Source organism: Sus scrofa, chromosome 4 (genome assembly GCF_000003025.6).
Source record: "Sus scrofa isolate TJ Tabasco breed Duroc chromosome 4, Sscrofa11.1, whole genome shotgun sequence".
In the NCBI taxonomy this organism is placed as follows: Eukaryota; Metazoa; Chordata; class Mammalia; order Artiodactyla; family Suidae; genus Sus; species Sus scrofa.
In genome coordinates, this window is record NC_010446.5 from 82,409,906 (window position 1) to 82,430,566 (window position 20,661).

The window sequence follows — 20,661 nt, forward strand, 5'->3', positions numbered from 1 at the left end:
TAAGTTCATTTTATCCTTTTTTTTTATATTCCATATATAAGTGATAGCATATAACATTAGTTTCTCATTGTCTAACTAACTTCACTTAGCATGATAATTTCTAGGTCTATCCATGTTGCTGAAATGCCATTACTTCATTCCTTTTTATGGCTAATATTCCATTGTATGTATGTACCACATCTACTTGATCCACTCCTCTGTCGATGGACATTTAGGTTGTTTCCATGTCCTGGCTATTGAAAAGAGTGCTGCAATGAACATCAGACTACATGTGTCTTTGCGAGTTGTGGTTTTCTCTGGATAGATGCCCAGCAGTGGGATTGCTGGATCAAATGGGGGTTCTATGTTTAGTTTTCTGAGGAATCTCCATACTGCTTTCCACAGTGGTTGCACCAATTTACAATCCCACCAACAGTGTAATAGGGCTCCTTTTTCTCCACACCCTCTCCAGCACATCTTGTTTGTAGACTTTTGGATGATGGCCATTCTGGCTGCTGTAAGGTGGTACCACAGAATGGTTTTGATTTGCATCTCTCTAATAATGAGTGATGTTGAATATCTTTTCATGTGTTTCTTGGCCATCTGTATGTCTTCTTTGGAGAACTGTCTGTTTAGATCTTCTGCCCATTTTTGGATGGAGTTGTTTGTTTTTTTGGTATGGAGCTGCAGAAGGTGTTTATAAATTTTGGAGATTAATCCCTTGTCAGTCGATTCACTTGCAAAGATTTTCTCCCATTCTGAGGGTTGTCTTTTTGTGTTGTTTAGGGTTTCCTTTGCTGTGCAGGAACTTTGAAGTTGGAGTAGATCCCATCTGTTTATTTTTGTTTTTGTTGTCAGTACTCTAAGAGGTGCATCTGAGAAGATGTTGCTGTTGCTTATGTCAGAGAGTGTTTGGCCTATGTTTTCCTCTAGGAGTTTCATAGTGTCTCGTCTTATATCTAGGTCTTTAATTCATGTTGAGTTTATTTTTGTGTATGGTGTTAGGGAGTGTTCTCATTTCATTCTTTTCCATGTGGCTGTCCAGTTTTCCCAGCACCACTTATTGAACAAGCTGTCCTTTCTCCATTGTATAGTCTTGCCTCCTTTGTCATAGATGAGTTGGCTGTAGGTGCCTGGGTTGAATTCTGGGCTTTCTATCCTGTTCCACTGATCTATATCTGTCTTTGTGCCAGTACCATATGGTTTCAATGACTGTTGTTTTGTAGTATAGTCTGAAGTCAGGGAGCCTGATCCCTTCAGCTCCGTTTTTTCTTTTTCAGAATGTCTTTGGCTAGTCTGGGTCTTTTGCACTTCCAAACAAACTTTAAACTATTTTGTTCGAGTTCTCTGAAAAATGTCCTTGGTAATTTGATAGGGATTGCATTGAATCTGTATATTGCCTTAGGTAGTATAGTCATTTTGATAATATTAACTCTTCCAATCCACGAGCATGGTATGTCTTTCCATCTATTTGTGTCATCTTTGATTTCTTTCATCAGTGTCTTATAGTTTTCAGAGTACAGGTCTTTTGTTTCTTTAGGTAGGTTTACTCCTAGGTGTTTTGTTCTTTTGGATGTGGTGGTAAACAGGATTGTGTTCCTAATTTCTCTTTCTGATCTTTCATTGTTAGTGTATAGAAATGCCATTGATTTCTGTGTATTAATTTTGTATCCTGCAACTTTGCCAAATTCATGGATGAGCTCTAACAGTTTTCTGGTAGAGTCTGGTAGTAGTCTGATAGAGTCTTTTCTGTGTATTAATTTTGTACCCTGTGACTTTGCCAAATTCATGGATGAGCTCTAACAGTTTTCTGGTAGAGTCTTTAGGATGAGCTCTATCAGTTTTCTGGTAGAGTCTTTGCAATTCTCTAGGTATAGTATCATGTCATCTGCAAATAGTGATAATTTTACTTCTTCCTTTCCAATTTGGATTCCTTTTATTTCTTTTTCTTCTGGGATTGCTGTGGCTAAGACTTCCAAAACTATGTTGAATAGTGGTGGGAAGAGCAGACATCCTGTTCTTGTTCCTGATCTCAGCAGGAATTCTTTAAGCTTTTCACCATTGAGAATGATGTTAGCTGTGGGTTGGTCATATATGGCCTTTATTGTGTTGAGATAAGTTCCCTCTATGCCCATTTTCTGAAGGGTTTTTATCAGAAGTGGTTGTTGGATTTTTGTCAAAGGCTTTTTCTGCATCTATTGAGAGGATCATCTGGTTTTTATTCTTCAGTTTGTTAATGTGGTGTATCACACTGATTGATTTTCAGATATTGAAGAACACTTGCATCCCTGGGATAAATCCCTCTTGATTGTGATGTACAATCCTTTTAATGTATTGTTGTATGCAGTTTGCTAGTATTTTGTTGAGGATTTTTGCATCTATGTTCATCAGTGAAATTGGCCTGTAATTTTCTTTCTTTGTTGTATCTTTGTCTGGTTTTGGTATCAGGGTGATGGTGGCCTCATAGAATGAGTTTGGGAGTTTCCCTTTCTCTGCAATTTTTTGGAATAGTTTCAGAAGGATAGATGTTAGTTCTTCTCTAAATGTTTGATAGAATTCACTGGTGAAGCCATCTGGTCCTGGACTTTGGTTTGTTAGAAGAGTTTTAATCACAGTTTCTATTTCGGTACTTGGAATTGATCTGTTCATATTTTCTATTTCATCTTGATTTAGTCTTGGAAAATTGTACCTTTCTAAGAATTTGTCCATTTCTTCTAGGTTTTCTGTTTTATTGGAGTATAGTTGCATTTAGTAGTCTCTTACGATCCTTTGTATTTCTTCATGTTCATTGTTACTTCTCCTTTTTCATTTCTAATTTTATTGATTTGAGTCCTCTCTCTTTTTTGCTTGAAAAGTCTGGATAAGGGTTTATCAATTTTGTTGATCTTTTCAAAGAACCAGTTTTCCTTTTCATTGAACTCTTCTATGGTTTTCTTCATTTCTATTTCATTGATTTCTGCTCTGATCTTTATGATTTCTTTCTTTCTACTTACCTTAAGTCTTGTCTGTTCTTCTCTCTCGAGCTGCTTTAGATGTAAAGTTAGCTTGTTTATTTGAGCTTTTTCTTGTTTCCTAAGGTGGGCTTGTATTGTTGTATACTTCCATCAGCACTGCTTTTGCTGAATCTCATAGGTTTTGGAGTGTTGTATCTTTGTTGTCATTTGCTTCTAGGTATTTTTTAATTTCCTCTTTGATTTCTTCAGTGATCCATTGGTTGTTTAGATTCCATGTGTTTGTGGTTTTTGCAGTTTTTTTTCTTGTCGTTGTTGATTCCAGTCATATAGCTTTGTGGTCAGAAAAGATGCTTGATATGATTTCAATTTTCTTAAAGTTACTGAGGTTGGATTTGTATCCCAGAATGTGGTCAATCTTAGAGAATGTTCCATGTGCACTTGAGAAGAATGTGTATTCTGTTGCTTTTGGATGGAATGTCTTATAATCATCTATTAAGTCCATCTTGTTTAATGCTTCATTCAGGGCCTGTGTTTCCTTATTAATTTTCTGTCTGGATGATCTGTCCATTGCTGTAAGTGGGGTGTTAAAGTCTCCCACTATTATCGTGTTATTGTTGATTTGTCCTTTTGATGTTGTTAGCAGTTGCCTTATATATTGTGGTGAACCTATGTTGGCTGCGTAGATATTTAAAATTGTTATATCTTCTTCTTGGATTGATCCTTTGATCACTATGTAGTGACCTTCCTTGTCCCTTAAAATATTCTTCATTTTAAAGTGTATTTAGTCTGATATGAGTGTTGCTACTCTGGCTTTCTTTTGATTCCCATTTGCATGGAATATTTTCTTCCATCCTCTCACTTTCAATTTGTATGTGTCCCTAGAAGTGAACTGGGTCATCAAAGACAGCATATATATGGGTCTTGTTTTTGTGTCCATTCAGCCAGTCTGTGTCTTTTGGTTGGGGCATTTAGTCCATTAATATTTAAGGTAATTACTGATATGTATATTCTTATTGCCATTCTATTAATTGCTTTGGATTTGTTTTTGTTGCTCTTTTTTCTTCCCTTCTCCTCTTGTTCTCTCCTCTTATAGTTTGATGACTCTCTTTAGTGTTGTATTTGAGTTGATTTTTCTTATTTGTTTGTGTATCAATTGTAGATTTTTGGTTTGCAGTTATTCTGAAGTTTTTATATAAGAGTCTATATATGTAAGAGATCGTTTTAGGTTGTTGGTCTTTTAATTGTAAGTGCATCTCCAGTGTCCTGCATTTGTACCCACCTCTTCTCATGATTTCTGATTTTGGTGGCATAATTGTGTGTGGATTATTTCGTATCTCTACTGTATACATACTTTTACTGATGAGCCTTGTCATTTGTGGTATTTTTATTTCCTGTTGCAGCCTTTTCTTTTCTGCCTTAGAGAAGTTCTTATAGTATTTGTTGTAAAGCTGATGTAGTGTTGCTGAATTCTCTTAGCTTTTGCTTATCTGTGAAGCTTTTGATTTCTCCTTCAAATCTGAATAAGGACCTTGCTGGGTAAAGTAATCTTGGTTGGAGGTTTTTTCCTTTCATCATGTTAAGTATATCATGCCACTCACTTCTGGCCTGCAGTTTCTGCTGAAAAATCTGCCAATAACCTTATTGGGGTTCCCTTGTATGTTATTTGTTTCTTTTCCCTAGCTGCTTTCAATATTTTCTCTTTGTCTTTAATTTGGTCAGTTTGATTAATATGTGTCTTGGGGTGTTCTTCCTTGGGTTTATTTTATATGGTACTCGTTGCACTTCCTGGATTTGAGTGAGTGGTTCCTTTCCCATGTTGGGGATGTTTTCGGCTATTATCTCTTTGAATATTTTTCCTGTCCCCTTCTCTCTCCCTTCTCCTTCTGGCACCCCTATAATACAGATGTTGGTGCATTTAACATTGTCCCAGAATTCTCTGAGACTCTCTTCATTTGTTTCCAATCTATTTTCTCTTTTCTGTTCCACATCCATAATTTCCACTAATCTGTCCTCCATCTCACTTACTCATTCTTTGGTCTCCTGTATTCTGCTGTTGGCTGCTTCTAATGAATTTTTTATTTCAGTTACTGTATTTTGCATCTCTTCTTGCTTAAGTTTTATATCTTGTATCTCTTTGCTCAGTGTTTCCTGTAAATTATCCATCTTTGCCTCCAGTTTATTTCCAATGTCTTGCATCATCTTCAGCATCAACAGTCTAAAGTCTTTTTCCTGGAGGCTGAGAATCTCCTGATCACTTAGCTGTTTTTCTGGGGGTTTTCCTTTCTCCCTCATCTGAGTTATAGTTCTCTGTCTTTTCATTTTTATAGCTTTTTGGTGTGGTGATGTTTTTACAGATAATAGAATTGTAGCCTCTCTTTCTTCTGGTGTCTGCCCCTCTTGTGGCTGAAGTTGGTATGGGGGCTTGCTGTAGGCTTCCTGATGGGAGGGACTGATACCTGCCCACTGTTAGGTGGAGCTGATTCCTATCCCTCTGGTGGGTGGGGCTTTGTCTCTGGGTTAGATTGAAGGTGACTGTGTGCCTGGGGGGTCTTTAGGCAGCCTGTTTACTGATGGGCGTGGCTGCGATCCCACCTGGACTGTCGGTTGTCCTGGGGCTTCTCAGCGCTGATGGGTGGGGCCAGATTTTCCCAAAATGATCACCTCCAGAGAAAGACACACTGCTAAATACTCCCAAGAGCTTTGTTTCCAATGTTCTTCCCCCACAACAAGCCATATTCACCCCTGTTTTCCCAGTAGGTCCTCCAAGAACTGCAGTCAGATTTGACCCATATTCCTATGGAGACTTTGCTTTGCCCTGGGACCCGGTACTCGTGAAAGTCTGTGTGTGCCTTTTAAGAATAGGGGTCTCTGTTTCCCCCTGTCCCATGGAGCTCCTGCACACAAGCCCCACTGGTCTTCAATGCCAGATGCTCCAGGACTTTTTCTCCCAGTGCCAGATCCCCACACGTGGGGTTTGATGTGGGGCTCAGAACTCTCACTCCTGTAGGTAAGTCTCTGTGATACAGTTACTTTCCAGTCCGTGGGGCTTCCCACCTGGGAGGTAAGGGGTTGCTTATATCACATAATTGCCCCTACTACCTCTTGATGTGTCCTCCTCTTTGTCTTCTGGAGTAGGATATCTTTTTGAAAGTTTCCAGTCCATTTGGTTGAAGATTGCTCTGCATTGGTTGTAAATTTTGTTGTTTTTAGGAGAGAAGTTGTGCTCCAATTCTTCTATTCTGCCATCTTATGCATGTATCTTTTTGAATTATAGTTTTGTCTGGACATATTCAGGGCCCATCTTAATCCAGGATGATCTCATCTTGAGCTCCTTCATTTAATAATTCTGCAAGACCCTCAACCCAAAGAAGGTCATATTGTCAAGTTCAAGATCATGGGCATATCTTCTGGGGGTCCACCATTCAGACTATTACAATGGCAGTGTACTTCCCGTGACCCACAGCAAGCTTGGAGAAAGGAAGAATGGCAGGCCCCAGGCACACAGGCCAAGGGGTAGGAGCTTGTCAGTGCTTAGAGATGGGCCCTTGGAGTTGTGGCCCAGTGGACAAGGCTCCTCAGCAGACCACAGACCAAGCAAGGCTGAGCTGAGGGTCCCCTTGAGGCCTGTCATGGGCAAAACAGAGAGCAGGAGATGCATTACTGTTTATATCCACTCTAAGTCCTTCATATTCATGCTTAATTCCTTCAGTACTTTCACTATCTCCTTTTTGAACTCAGTGTCTATTAGATTGCAGAGATCCATTTCATTGTTTGCTGCTTCAGGTGAATTCTTCTCTTCTTTTAACTGGGAATAGTTCCTGAGCTTCTTCATTTTGCTTATATTTTTCTTTTTCTGTGAGTTTAGGGAAACCAACTACTGTAGTCCTGGAGAGCAATTTCTATGCAAGAGCACCCATTTGTATTTTGTGGGAGGGTCACTATTTATTTTCGGCACGGAAGCTTTGATATTTGCTGTCTCTTTCTTCAGTGTGAGCAGGCCGTTATCCCCTTGATAGGGTGCTGATTGTGTTTCAAGGGAGAAGGTGGCAAAAGTAAGGCTAGTATCCAGTGCCTGCTTTATGGGCTCTTGACAGCAGCAAGGACCTGTGGGAAGGTGGCACAGGCTACTCCTAGTTGCAGGCCTCAGGAAGCAGTAATGAGCCTCAGATACATTTAGGTGGTGCCTGCAGTATTTGGCAGTGGCAACAGCAGGGTGTGTGAGTTCTCAGGGGTATTAGAGCAAAAAAGTGTGGTGTTCAGTTGCAATTCCCTGCTCTGTGGTGTCCTCTAAGGTGATTGGGGCTTCAAGTGGTGCCTGTTCATGGACCCCTAGTGGTGGCGGGCCCCGTCCACCTCTGGAATCAGAGATAACTGCAGTGGTTTGCCCCCACCACCTGTAGACCACACAAAAAGCACTCCATTCCAGTTATCGCATGCAGGAAGTGCTGCACAAACTGCTTATAGTTGCAGGGTCCTGGGAAATGACAGCAATCAGGCATGTGTGGGCTCTGCATGGAGCAATTGGCAATGACAACAACAGGGTTGTGTGTTCCCAGGGAAGTGAGAGTGACAAAGGGTGGTGCTTGGTTGCAGTGCCCTCTTTTTTGCCACCCCCTAAGTGACTGGGCTCATAGGTTGAGCCTGTTCACAGACCCCTAGTGGTGGAAGGCCACACCCCCACTCTGGTTTCTGAGATGACTTCAGTGGTTTGTCCCTACTGCCTGTAGCTCACACAAGAGGCATCATGTCACACTTAGCCCCCCACTGCCCTTAGCCCACACAAGAGTTGCCCAGCCACCCATAGCCCTCATAAGAGGCACCAGTCTCCCATAGCCCAACCAAGTGGCCTCTCACCACCCTCTGAAAACCCGTGTGCACAAGCACAGGGAAAGATTCCTATGGTGTTCTGCATCTCCTCCTCTCACCCTCCCCAGAAATGGCTCCTTGCTTCTCCTATGTGCCCATATCTCTTCTGTGGTTCCCTCAGCTGTGGCACTCCACTCCCCAGCCCTTGGAGCACTGCTCCCTAGCCCCTCAGGCTGTCTCCATGCAGCCAACCCTAGTTCTCTCCCTTGAACTTGCCTCTGGATCCTGAGTCTCAGTGCCCAGCCCCCAACCAAGCATCTCAGGCTGTGGTGTCTGAGGCCTTGGTGCAGATGATCTAAGTGGCTCTCACTTTTCTTGGCCCTCTTCAGTCCAGCTGCTGTGCTTTCCCCCACAACTTTGAGGTTCCCCCCATCTTGGTTGATCTCCCCATTGGTTAGGTGCTTCCCTGGGTGTAGATAACTTTTCTCTTTAACAGCTCCCTCTCAGGAGTGCTAATCCCATCCTGATTCCTTTTATCTCTCTCCCTTTCTCTCTCTTTTTTCTTTTTTTCTACCTAGTTATGTGGAGGGTTTCTTGCTGTTTTTAGAGGTTTAACTTCTCCTGCCAGCATTCAGGAGATATTTTGTGTGAATCATTCTACATGTAAATGTGTTTTTTTGATGTTTTTGTGGGAGAAGATGAGCATCATGTCTTACTCTTCTGCCGTCTTGATCTTTCTCTATAATATCTTTTTTAAATGGAGGCTCTTACTGTACAAAGAGTCCACAGTTCACTCTATAATTTGATGAGTTAGATGCAATTGTTTAGAAAAAATAGAAAATCAAACCCAGTTTTGCCTAAATAATGAAGACAGAGGTTTCAACCAGTAAATGTCAGCATCTAAGAAATCTTTTAGAAGCTTTTCCACCTACCCTCCATTTTACCACCTCCTATCCCACCCTACCTACTAGAGATAATGAAGCCATCACTTATTGAGTTTCAACTATGTGTTATACTCCCTTGGAAGTGCTTTAACCCTCACAATAATCCTATGAAGTCAGCACTATTATTATTCTAATTTTATAAATTGGACATCATGAGGCACAGAGAAACTGAAGAATTTCCCCAAGTCACCTATATAGGAAGAGGTAAAAGCCACTACACAAATCTAGGCAGAGCTAATGTTCCTAACCACTACACCAATATCTACCCCAGAGAGCAAGAGGGAGACAGAAAGAGAAAGATTGAGATAGAAATAGAGAGAGACCACGGGACTATTCTGAAGGGTTAATTTGCCAGTACTCCCCTCACCCATCTACCTCTCTACCCACTCATCTCTCCTATCCAGTCTTCAGAGAAATAGGAATCCACTCTTCCTCCTAGAGTATCTGGGGCTTCTGATTAAGATCATTTCAGTCTAGACATGTGGCCTTTTTTTTTTTTTCCTTATTTTAAAACGTGAAACTTCTTTACAAATATCTCATTCAGTAGTTCCACCTTGATGAGAGAAATCATAAGTTTCAGGAGGAAGCAAATTATGCAGCCTTAGCAATTACTCTAGGCAACACAGTGTGAAAGGAAATCAACATATATTACTTGTATTTGATTGAAATTTCTTTTAGAAGGATTGGTGGGGAGGCAGTGGAGGTGGTGGGGGATACCCGTCTCTCAGCTGAGATTCCTCTAAATTTCCTTCCTAGCTTCCAAATATTAACTCCAGGTCACTCCTCAGGCTTTCCACCCTCAGCAGTCTGTCCCAATTTTTACTACTTCCTCCCAAACAAAGAAAAATTCCCTTTGACCTCCTTCCTCACCTCTATCATCAAACTCCACCTTGCTGTCATGCTTGGGCACTCCTAATTCCCACTCAAAAACCTTTTCTTTCACCTCAGTTCTCTTTTCTTTCATTACAGATTCATCTCTCTGTTCCTCTTTGCCTCCCACTGCCATGTGACAAATCCTTCTTAAAATAACACTGGTGACTCACCCAGTGTATATTGTATTCCATTCATATGTACCATTTCCCCCCCAAGGGGCATAAAGAGTTTCACAGATATACAGTCTTATTTTTACCTCATCCTTGTAAAAAGATTATCTGTCAGAAGGGAACAAAAATGTAGTTTGGGCTTTTAATCTGAATTACTTAAGTATGGAGGCTGATCATCAGTTTTTTAGTTTTTCAGGCCTCTCCCTTCTCTGCATCTCTTCCCTAGTACTGTTTATTTCCTTCAGAGTCTATCAGTAACCATGCCAGAAAGTGAACAAAAATCTTATCATTCTATTGTGCTATTTCTTAACCAGCTACCCAAGCTGGAAACCTCAGCATGCCTCAACTCCTCCAAATAATTTATTCTCCATATCCTGTTGATAACCAAGCAATTTTAATTCTGTATCAGCCCCCTTACTCCTAGTGTCACTCCCATGAACTAACTCAGGCCAGGATCTTCTCCAGCCTGGACCCATCTTTTTCAACCTGATGAAATGTTCACCTCATTACTCCCAGATGCCTCAACCATTTTCTGCATTCCTGTAAGGCAAATCTGATCACTGGGGCCTTGGGGCTCTCTACCTAAAATCCCACCCTTTGTCATGGCACTCTAGGTGGTCTCAATCTAGCCTTAGCTTCCTCTCCTCTGTGATCCCTGAGTTCTATACCCCAGCCACCCCAGAAATGAGAAGTTTCCCTAAACAGGGCTTGCTTTCCCTGCCTCGGCACTTTCTCATTCACATGGTTCCCTCTGGCAGGAGTGCCCGCCCCTGGTATTTTTCTTCACTGCATTTTTCTTCTCATTTAAAGGTACAAATTTTTTTTACCACCTCTTCCACAGAGATTTTCCTAACTTTTCCAGGGCAGATTTAAATATTCCCTTTTCTGCATTTCTACAGCTTGTTATGGTAACTGCTAGAGATACATATAACGTAGCATATATTCCACCAAAAAAAATGTGATAGAAGCTGATGATGTCCCAGGCACTGTGCCAGGGACTTGGTACACAGAAATCAAATTCACAGCCCCTACTCTGACTACTAAGTAAGACAGAAAGTAAAGGAAAATAAATTTCTCTTTCGGGGTGATATGAATGACAACAGAGGTAAGCTTAGGGGCTGGGTGGACCCACAAGAGGGGTGTCACTTAGGATGCAAACATCAGAAAGGTCCCTAAGAGGAGGCAAGCCCTAAGCTGAGCTGTTTGCAACATCCAGTGAGGACGGATTTGGTTACCACACTTTCTCCCCATGAGATCATGTAACAGCAGACTATATTTTGTGTCTCTTGTATTCTGCAGGTTCTACAAAAAATCAGGAAATTGAGTAAATCCAAAAATGATTAGTCTGTAAACCCCTAAAGCCCCACTGATATCCAGTCCATTACTTCTCAACCCTGCCTTTTCCTTCTGCCTTCTCTAGGTAGTTGGTTTCAGTCTTGTTCCCAGAGATCCACTCTTCACTTAGCCAATAAAAAATGCAAATAACAAGGCAATTCTCATAAACACAAATTTTTTCCCATCCTGAGCCTGGCTTCCCATGGCCAAAGAAGCAGTGATTGGATTTGCTGGCCTGAGCCATACTGCTAGAGTAAGGTAATGGTACATCCCCAGTGTGGTCCCTGGGTAAGCAGAAAAAAAAAACATACACAAAGAAAAGGAAAAATGTGTCATAGCATGTGAGGCCAAGTGCAAAAGTCACCAGGCCCAGAGCCACTTCCCAGCTGGCTTCCCAGTTCCCATCTTCCTCTGCACCCCGTTTTCTATCTGGCGGCAGTCATTCCCCACAACTTCTGGGATGAAGTACACACTTCTCCATCATGCAGATGAAGCCCTCGGTGCTATGTCCTCCATCTCCTCACTTTTGCCCACACTGCCTTTGTTGTCTAATCTTTGCTTTGTCCCTCAGTGATATTAAACCACTTTCATTTTCTTAGTGTATCTGGATTTCTCTTACCTGCAGGACTTTTCATGTGCTGCTTGTTCCTTTGTCTAGAATGAACTGAATCCCCCAGATAACTCTGACTCATCCTTAAGATTTCAGGTTAAAAGCTATTTTCAAGGGGAAGCCTGACCTGACCCTTTCCATCTGCTAAGACCTGGTCAGGTTTGCTCCTAACTGTCCAAGCTTCGCATGCCCTGCTTTCTCTGTCACCACATGTGAAATTGTCTTTTTAGTTGTATGAGCTCCCTGAAGGTAAGGATTGTGTCCACTTTCACCATTCCATTCAAGTGCCTGGCAAAGCATCTGAACTATGTCAGGCACATAATAAGCATCTGTTAGTTGAGTGAGTAGATAAAAGAACCCAGAGAAAAGTTTGTCAGAATGTGAACTCTGTGAAAGCAGGGGCTTTGTTCTGCTCATGGTTACAGCTTCTGGCACATAGTAGATCCTCAACAAATTATTTACCGAATGAGTGAACTAATTGGTTAAGTTGGCTAGATGAAGTTTTATGTAGGCCTGAGTAGTTTTTTTAAGGGTCCTTTACATACAGTTTTGTCTTCATGGAACTGGCTTCTGAAGAAAGGAAGGCAGCATGACATTTTCACTTAATGTAAAATGTAAACTAAATCCTCATGTATCATAGAGGCAGCCATAAACAGTGTCCAAAATTGATAGCCCAGAAATTAGCAGTGACTAAATATGGTGATTCGAAGGTGACCCTCAGAAGAACTATCAGATAAAAGAATTAAAAGCTGTTGTCTATAAGGAAGAAGATTACAAAAAGGGAAAGAATTGGGCAGTGGATTATCTATTTTCACTAGTATCTTTTTTGTGCTGTTTAAATGTTTGACCATATTCCTGTATTACATTGATAAAATAAAAACTTTTTTAAATAATTGCATAGAAAAAAATAAAATGGAAAATACTTATTACAGTCTTCAAATACTTCCAATTTATCTTTAAAATATGACACTGGTGAGTTGATGTGGCCGTGTGCCCACGTCATACCCACTCTAAGAGAATTTGTATATTATTACTCTCCTTCCTGAGGCTGAGATGTCACAGGAAGTCACTATGTGACATCAGGTTCAATGTCTCAATAACCACGTGCTCTTATCCAAGACAATCAATCTCTCTGTAGCTCAGGTTTCTCACCAAGTAAATTGCGATGACAGTTTTAGACTTACTGTATTGTTATAGCAAATATCTAGGAAAGAATATAATACTCTACAAATATTACAATCACAGAGGGAGAATTTCCTAGTGAAGAGAAAACTATGTAACATTTTATTCTTCAAACCAACTAAGGGTACCTCTTCCAGGCATGTCTTACTAATAATAATATTTCATAATTATATATAAATTCAGAAAGTTTTTGAGGGTACATTCTCAAGATAATTATTCCCTTTTCTGTTATTTCTACTTCTTAAGCATGCCAATATTATTACCTGTTTCAAATCCTGAGCTGCAGTTGGTTTTCTTATATCATAGTCTCATCTGCTAGACTGTGAATTCCTAGAGAACAGAATTGGTGTTTTACTTATCATGATATATACTCAGCTTACCACGATGCCTGTCTTGTATCAAATACCTCAAGATATTTGTTGAACTTCTCGTGTGTGTGTGTGTGTGTGTGTGTGTGTGGCTTTTTTTTTTTTAAGACTGCACCCATGCATACAGAGCCCAGGCTAAGGGTTAAATCAGAGCTGTAGCCACGGACCTACATCACAGCCACAGCGATTCAGGATCCAAGCTACAACTGTGACCTACACCATAGATTACAGCGATGCCAGGTCCTTAACCCACTGAGTGAGGCCAGGTATTGAACCCTCATCCTGAACCTCTTTTTAAAAAAGTTTATTTTGTGTTATTTTTAATTTTAATAATATTTTGTGTTGTTTTTAACTTTAAAAATAAAGAGAATGGGAGAAATAATGTAATATATGTTATTTCTTCCATTCATCCAACAAATATTTTTATAATGACTTTTATTTTTTCCATTATAGCTGATTTACAGTGTTCTGTCAATTTTCTACTGCACAGCAAGGTGACCCAGTCACACATACATGTATACATTTTTTTTCTCCCACTATCACGCTCCATCACAAGTGACCATAGTTCCTAGTGCTACACAGCAGGATCCCATCTATTATTCATTCCAAAGGCAATATTTTGCATCTACTAACCCTAATTCCCACTCCATCCCACTCCTTCCCACTTCCCCTTGGCAACCACAAGTCTTTTCTCCATATTCATGATTTTCTTTTCTATGGAAACGTTCATTTGTGCCATGTATTAGATTCCAGATATAAGTGAAATCATATGGTATTTGTCTTTCTCTTTCGACTTACTTCACTCAGTATGAGAGTCTCTAGTTCCATCCATGTTGCTGCAAATGGCATTATTTTGTTCTTTTTAAGGCTAAGTAGTATTCCATTGTGTATATATACCATATCTTCTTAATCCATTTATCTGTTAATGGACATTTAGGTTATTTCCATGTCTTGGCTATTGTGAATAATGCTACAATGAACATATGAGTGCATGCGTCTTCTTCAAGGAAACTTTTGTCTGGATATATGCCCAAGAGTGGGATTGCTGGGTCATATGATAGTTCTATTTATAGTTTTCTAAGGTACCTCCAAACTGTTCTCCATAGTGGTTGTACCAATTGACTTTCCCACCAACAGTGCAAAAGTGTTCCCTTTTCTCCACACCCTCTCCAGCATTTGTTATTTGTGGATTTCTTGTTGTTGTTGTTGTTGTTGTTGTTGTTGCTATTTCTTGGGCCGCTCCTGCGGCATATGGAGGTTCCCAGGCTAGGGGTCCAATCGGAGCTGTAGCCACCGGCCTACGCCAGAGCCACAGCAACGCGGAATCCGAGCCGCATCTGCAACCTACACCACAGCTCACGGCAACGCCGGATCATTAACCCACTGAGCAAGGGCAGGGATCGAACCCACAACCTCATGGTTCCTAGTCGGATTCGTTAACCACTGCGCCACGACGGGAACTCCCATTTGTGGATTTCTTAATGATGGCCTTTCTGACTGGTGCGAGGTGGTATCTTGTGGTAGTTTTGATTTGCATTTCTCTAATAATCAGTGATGTTGAGCATTTTTTCATGTGCTTGTTGGCCATCTGTATATCTTCTTTGGAGAAATGTCTATTCAGGTCTTTTGCCCATTTTTCCATTGGGTTGATGGCTTTTTTGCTGTTCAGTTGTATAAGTTGTTTGTGTATTTTAGAGATTAAGCCCTTGTCAGTTGCATCATTTGAAACTATGTTCTCCCATTCTGTAAGTTGTCTTTTTGTTTTCTTTTTGGTTTCCTTTGCTGTGCAAAAGCTTGTCTGTTTGATTAGGTCCCACTGGTTTATTTTTGCTTTTATTTCTGTTGCTCTTGGGGACTGACCTGAGAAAACATTTGTAAGTTTGATGTCAGAGAATGTTTTGCCTATGTTCTCTTCTAGGAGTTTGATGGTGTCTTGTCTTGTATTTAAGTCTTCAAGGCATTTTTAGTTGACTTTTGTGCATGGTGTGAGGGTGTGTTCTAGTTTCATTGATTTACATGCAGCTGTCCAGTTTTCCCAGCACCACTTGCTGAAAAGATTTCTTTTTCCCGTTTTATATTCTTGCCTCTCTTGTCAAAGATTAATTGACCATAGATGTCTGGGTTCATTTCTTAGTTCTCTGTCTGTTCCATTGGTCTGTGTGTCTGTTTTGGTACCAGTACCACACCGTCTTGATGACTGTGGCTCTGTAATATTGCCTGAAGTCTAGGAGAGTTATGCCTCCTGCATGGTTTTTGCTTTGGCAATTCTGGGTCTTTCATGGTTCCATATAAATTTTTGGATTGTTTGCTCTAGTTCTGTGAAAAATGTTATGGATAATTTGATAGAAATTGCATTGAATCTGTCGATTGCTTTAGGTTGTATGGCCATTTTTACAATATTAACTTTTCCAACCCAGGAACATGGAAAATCTTTCCATTTCTTGACATCTTCTTTAATTTCCTTGATTAATGTTCTATAGTTCTCAGCATATAAGTCTTTTACCTCATTGGTCAGGTTTATTCCCAGATATTTGATTTTTTGTGGTGCAATTTTAAAAGGTATTGTAGTTATTTCCTTTTCTAATATTTCATTATTAGTATACAGAAATGCGACTTTCTGAATGTTAATCTTATATTCTGCTATTTGGTTGCCTTTGTAGTTTTGGGCCTGTAGTTTTGAGGTTGTAGTTTTGGAATTGAGTCCTTGGGGTTTTCTATATATAGTACCATGTAATCTGCATACAGTTACAATTTTACCTCTTCTCTTCCAATTTGGATGCATTTAATTCTTTTGTTTGTCTGATTGCTGTGGCTAGGACTTCCAATACTATGTTGAATAAAAGTGGTGAGAGTGGTCATCCTTGTCTTGTTCCAGATTTTGGTTGGAAGGCTTCCAGCTTTTCTCCATTGTGTATTGTATTTTCTGTGGGTTTGTCATAAATGGCATTTATTACGTTAAGGTATGTTCCCTCTATACCCATTTTAGTAAGAGTTTTGATCATGAATTGATGTTGGACTTTGTCAAATGCTTTTTTCAGCATCTATTGAAATGATTATGTGGTTTTTGACTTTCCTTTTGTTAATGTGGTGAATGACTTTGATTGATTTGCATATGTTGAACCATCCTTGCGAACCTGGGATGAATCCCACTTGGTCATGGTGTATGATCTTTTTTATATGTTGTTGGATTCAGTAGGTTAAAATTTGATTGAGAATTTTTGTGTCTATATTCATCAGAGATATTGGCCTATAGTTTTCTTTTTTCATGGTATCTTTGCCTGGTTTTGGTATTAGGGTGACTGTGGCAATCATAGAATGTCTTTGGGAGTGTTCCTTCTTCTTCAACCTTTTGGAAATATTTAAGGAGGATGGTATAAATTCCTCTTTGTATGCTTGATAGAATTCTCTTGTGAAGCCATCTGGTCCTGGACTTTTACTTGTAGGGAGTGTTTTTATGACATATTCAATTTCATTTCTAGTGATTGGTCTGTTCAGTTGATCTATTTCTTCTTGATTCAGTTTTGGTGGGCCAGAAGTTTCTAGAAAGATGTCCATTTCTTCTAGGTTGTCAAATTTGTTAGCATACAATTGTTCATAGTATTCTCTCATGGTTATTTTGTATTTCTGCAGTATCAATAGTAATTTCTCCTTTTTCATTTCTTATTTGTTTATTTGGGTTTTTCCTCTCTTCTTCTTGGTGAGTCTGGACAGAGTTTTGTCAATTTTGTTTACCCTTTTGGAGAATCAGCGTTTGGTTTTATTAATTTTTTCTATTGTTTTTTGAATCTCTACTTTATTGATTTCCCCTCTGATCTTTATGATTTACTTCATTCTGCTGACTTTAGGTTTTGTTTGTTCTTTTTCTAATTCACTTAGGTGATGGGTTAAGTTGTCAATTTGAGATTTTTCTTCTTTTTGATGAAGGCCTGTATTGCTATGAATTTCCCTCTGAGAACTGCTTTTGCAGCATCCCATAGATTTTGAGTGGTTGTGTCTTCATTATCATTTGTCTCAAGGTAATTTTTAATTTCCTTCTTGATTTCCTCATTGACCCATTGGATTTTTAGTAGCATGTTATTTAGTCTCCATATAATTACTTTTTTCTCACTTCTTTTCCTGTGGTTGATTCCTACTTTCATGCCATTACAGTCAGAGAAGATATGTGAAATAATTTCTATATTCTTAAATTTGTTGAGGTTCACTTTGTGCCCCAATATGTGATCAACTCTTGAGAATGTTCCATGTGCACTTGAGAAGAATGTATAGTCTGATTTTTTTGGATATAATGTCCTGAAAATGTTGATTAAGTCTTAAGTTTTCTATTGTGTCATTTAGGATCTCTGTTGCCTAATTAATTTTCTGTCTAGAGGATCTGTCCATTGATGTGAAGGGGGTTGTTATAGTCTCCTACTATTATTGTATTCCCATCAATTTCTCCTTTTATGTCTGTTAGTATTTGTTGTAGGTATATGGGTGTGCCTATGTTAGGGGCATATATATTGATGATAGTAATATCCTCTTCTTGAATGTATCCTTTACCATTAAATAGTGTCCATCTTTGTCTTTTTTTGTTTGTTTGTTTTTTTGCCATTTCTTGGGCTGCTCCCTCAGCATATGGAGATTCCCAGGCTAGGGGTCTAGTTGGAGCTGTAGCCGCCGGCCTACACCACAGCCACAGCAACGTGGCATCTGAACTGCGTCTGCAACCTACACCACAGCTCACGGCAATGCCAGATCCTTAACCCACTGAGCAAGGCCAGGGATCGAACCCGCAACCTCATGTTTCCTAGTCGGATTCATTAACCACTGTGCCACAGTGGGAACTCCCATCTTTGTCTTTCTTTATAGCCTTCATTTTAATGTCTATTTTGTATGATATGAGTATTGCAACTCCTGTTTTCCTGTCTTGCCCATTGGCGTGAAATATCTTTTCCCATCCCCTCACTTTCAATCTATATGTGTCCTTTGCCCTAAGGTGAGTCTCTTGTAGACAGCAGATTGAAGGTTTTTGCTTTTTTATTCAATCTGCCACTCTGTGTCTTTTGATTGGAGCATTCAGTCCATTGACATTTAAGGTAATTTTTGATAGATATGTATTTATTACCATTTTAAACCTTGTTTTCCAGTTGATTCTATGTTTCTCCTTCCTTCCTTTCTTTTTTTGGTTGGATGATTTCCTTTTATTTTATGCTTGTGTCCTTTTCTTTTTAGTTTTTGTGAATGTAATGTTTGGTTTTGATTTGTGGTTTCCCTGTTTTTTAAGTACATGAAACCCTTCCTGTATCTGCTTGCTTTAGCCTGATAGTCATATAGGCTCAAACACATTATTAAAAAAAAATCTGTATTTTCTTACTTTCCTTCCCCACATTCTATGACTTTGAAGTCCTTTTTTAACATCTTCATGTGTATCCTTTTTCTGTTCCTTGTGTTTATCATCATTTTTACAGTAGTTTTTTTTTTTTTCTTTCCTCTTTTAGCTCTATTTGCTGGCTTATTTAAGTGATTGCTTTGCAATTGTGGTTTCCTCCATCCTATTTCTTCTTACTTTTTTATTTAGAGAATCCCTTTCAGTATTTCTTTTAGAATGAGTTTAGTATTGCTGTACTTTTAGTGTTCGTTGGAGAAATTCTTTATTTCCCCTTCTATTTTAAATGAAATTCTTGCTGGATAGAGTATTCTAGGCTGCAAATTTTTCCTTTCAGAACTTTAAATATATCTTGCCACTCTCTTCTGGCCTGTAGTGTTTCTGTAGAGAACTCAGCTGATAGCCTTATGGGGTTTCCCTTATATTTAATGCTTAGTTTTTCTCTTGCTGCCTTTAGAATCTTCTCTGTCTTTAACTTTTGCCATTTTTATTATAATATAGCTTGATGTCAGCCTGTTTGGTTTCAACTTGTTTTGGGCTCTCTATGCTTCCTGTCTTGATATCTTTTTCCTTTAGATTTGGAAAGTTTTCAGCAATAATTTCTTCAAATATATTTTCAATCCCCTTTTCTTTTTCTTCTTCTGGAATTCCTATTATGTGTAGATTGGCCTGCTTTATATTTCCCTTAGATCTCCTATATTTCTTTCATATTTTTCATTTGGTTTTCTGTATGCTGTCTTGATTGGGTGATTTCCATTATTCTATCTTCCAAGTCACTAATTCATTCCTCTGCATTATTCATCGTGCTCTTTAGTGCCTTTAGCTCATTTTGCATCTCTGCAAATGAATTTTCTAATTTTTCTATGTTCCTCGTATTTTCTAGTTCCTTTCTAAAGGAATCTGCATTACTTTTTATCTCCACTCTTAATTCGTTGATATTCAGCCTTAATTCCTTAAGTATTTTCACTATCTCCCTTTTGAACTCAATGTCTGTCAGACTGCAGAGGTCTGTTTCGTTGTTTGCTACTTCAGGTGAATTATCCTGTTGCTTTAACTGGGAATGGTTTCTGAACTTCTTCATCTTCCTTATGTTTTTCTTTTGCTGTGAGTTTAGGAAAGCCAAACTGTAGTCTTGGGGGGGACTACTTCTACACAAAAGCACACATTTATATTTTGTGGGGGGGTTACTATTATTTTTGGCATGGGAGTTTGAATATTTGTTGTCTCTTTCTTTGGTGTTAGCAGGCTGTTATCCCCAGGGTACTGAGTGTGTTTCCAGGGAGAAGGAGGCAATGTGTAGGGCTAGTATCAGTGCCTGGTTGCTGGGCTCTTAACAGCAACAAGGACTTACAGGAAGGTGGCACATGCTACTCCTAGTTGCAGGACCCTGGGAAGTAGTAATGGGCCTTGGGCAGATTGACAAGTTTCCCAGAGCATTTGGCAGTGGCAGCAGCACAATGTGTGAGTTCCCAGGGAAGTGAGAGCAACAATAGGTAGTGTTCAATTGCAATGCCCTCCTCTGAGGTGATTGGAGCTGCAAGTAGTGCCTGTACAGGGACCTCTAGTGGTAGCAGGCCATGCCCACCTCTGGAGTCATTGATAACTGCAGTGGTTTGCCCCTGCCACCTGCAAACCATGCAAGCAGTACCCATCTCATTTAGCCCATACAGAAGGTTCTACACAGGCTGCTCCTAGTTGCAGGATCCTGGGAAGTGACAGAGATCAAGCATGCTGGCACTGCCAGGAGTGTTCGGCAGTGGCAGCAACTGGGCCAGTGTGCTTCCATGGGTTCAAGAGCAACAACAGGTGGCATTTGTTCACAGTGCTCTCCTCTGTGGTTCCCTTGAGGTAATGAGAGCTGCAGGTGGTGCCTATTCATGGACCCCTAGTGGTGGCAGGCAATGCCCTCCTCTGGAGCCAGTGGTAACTGTGGTGCTTTGCCCCCATGACCTTTAGACCATAGAAGAAGCCCCTCATCCTGCTTAGAGCCCACAAGAGGTGCTGCACTAGCTGCTCCTAGTTTTAGGTTCCTAGGAAGGGACAGTGATCAAGCATCTGAGCACTACTCAAGCATC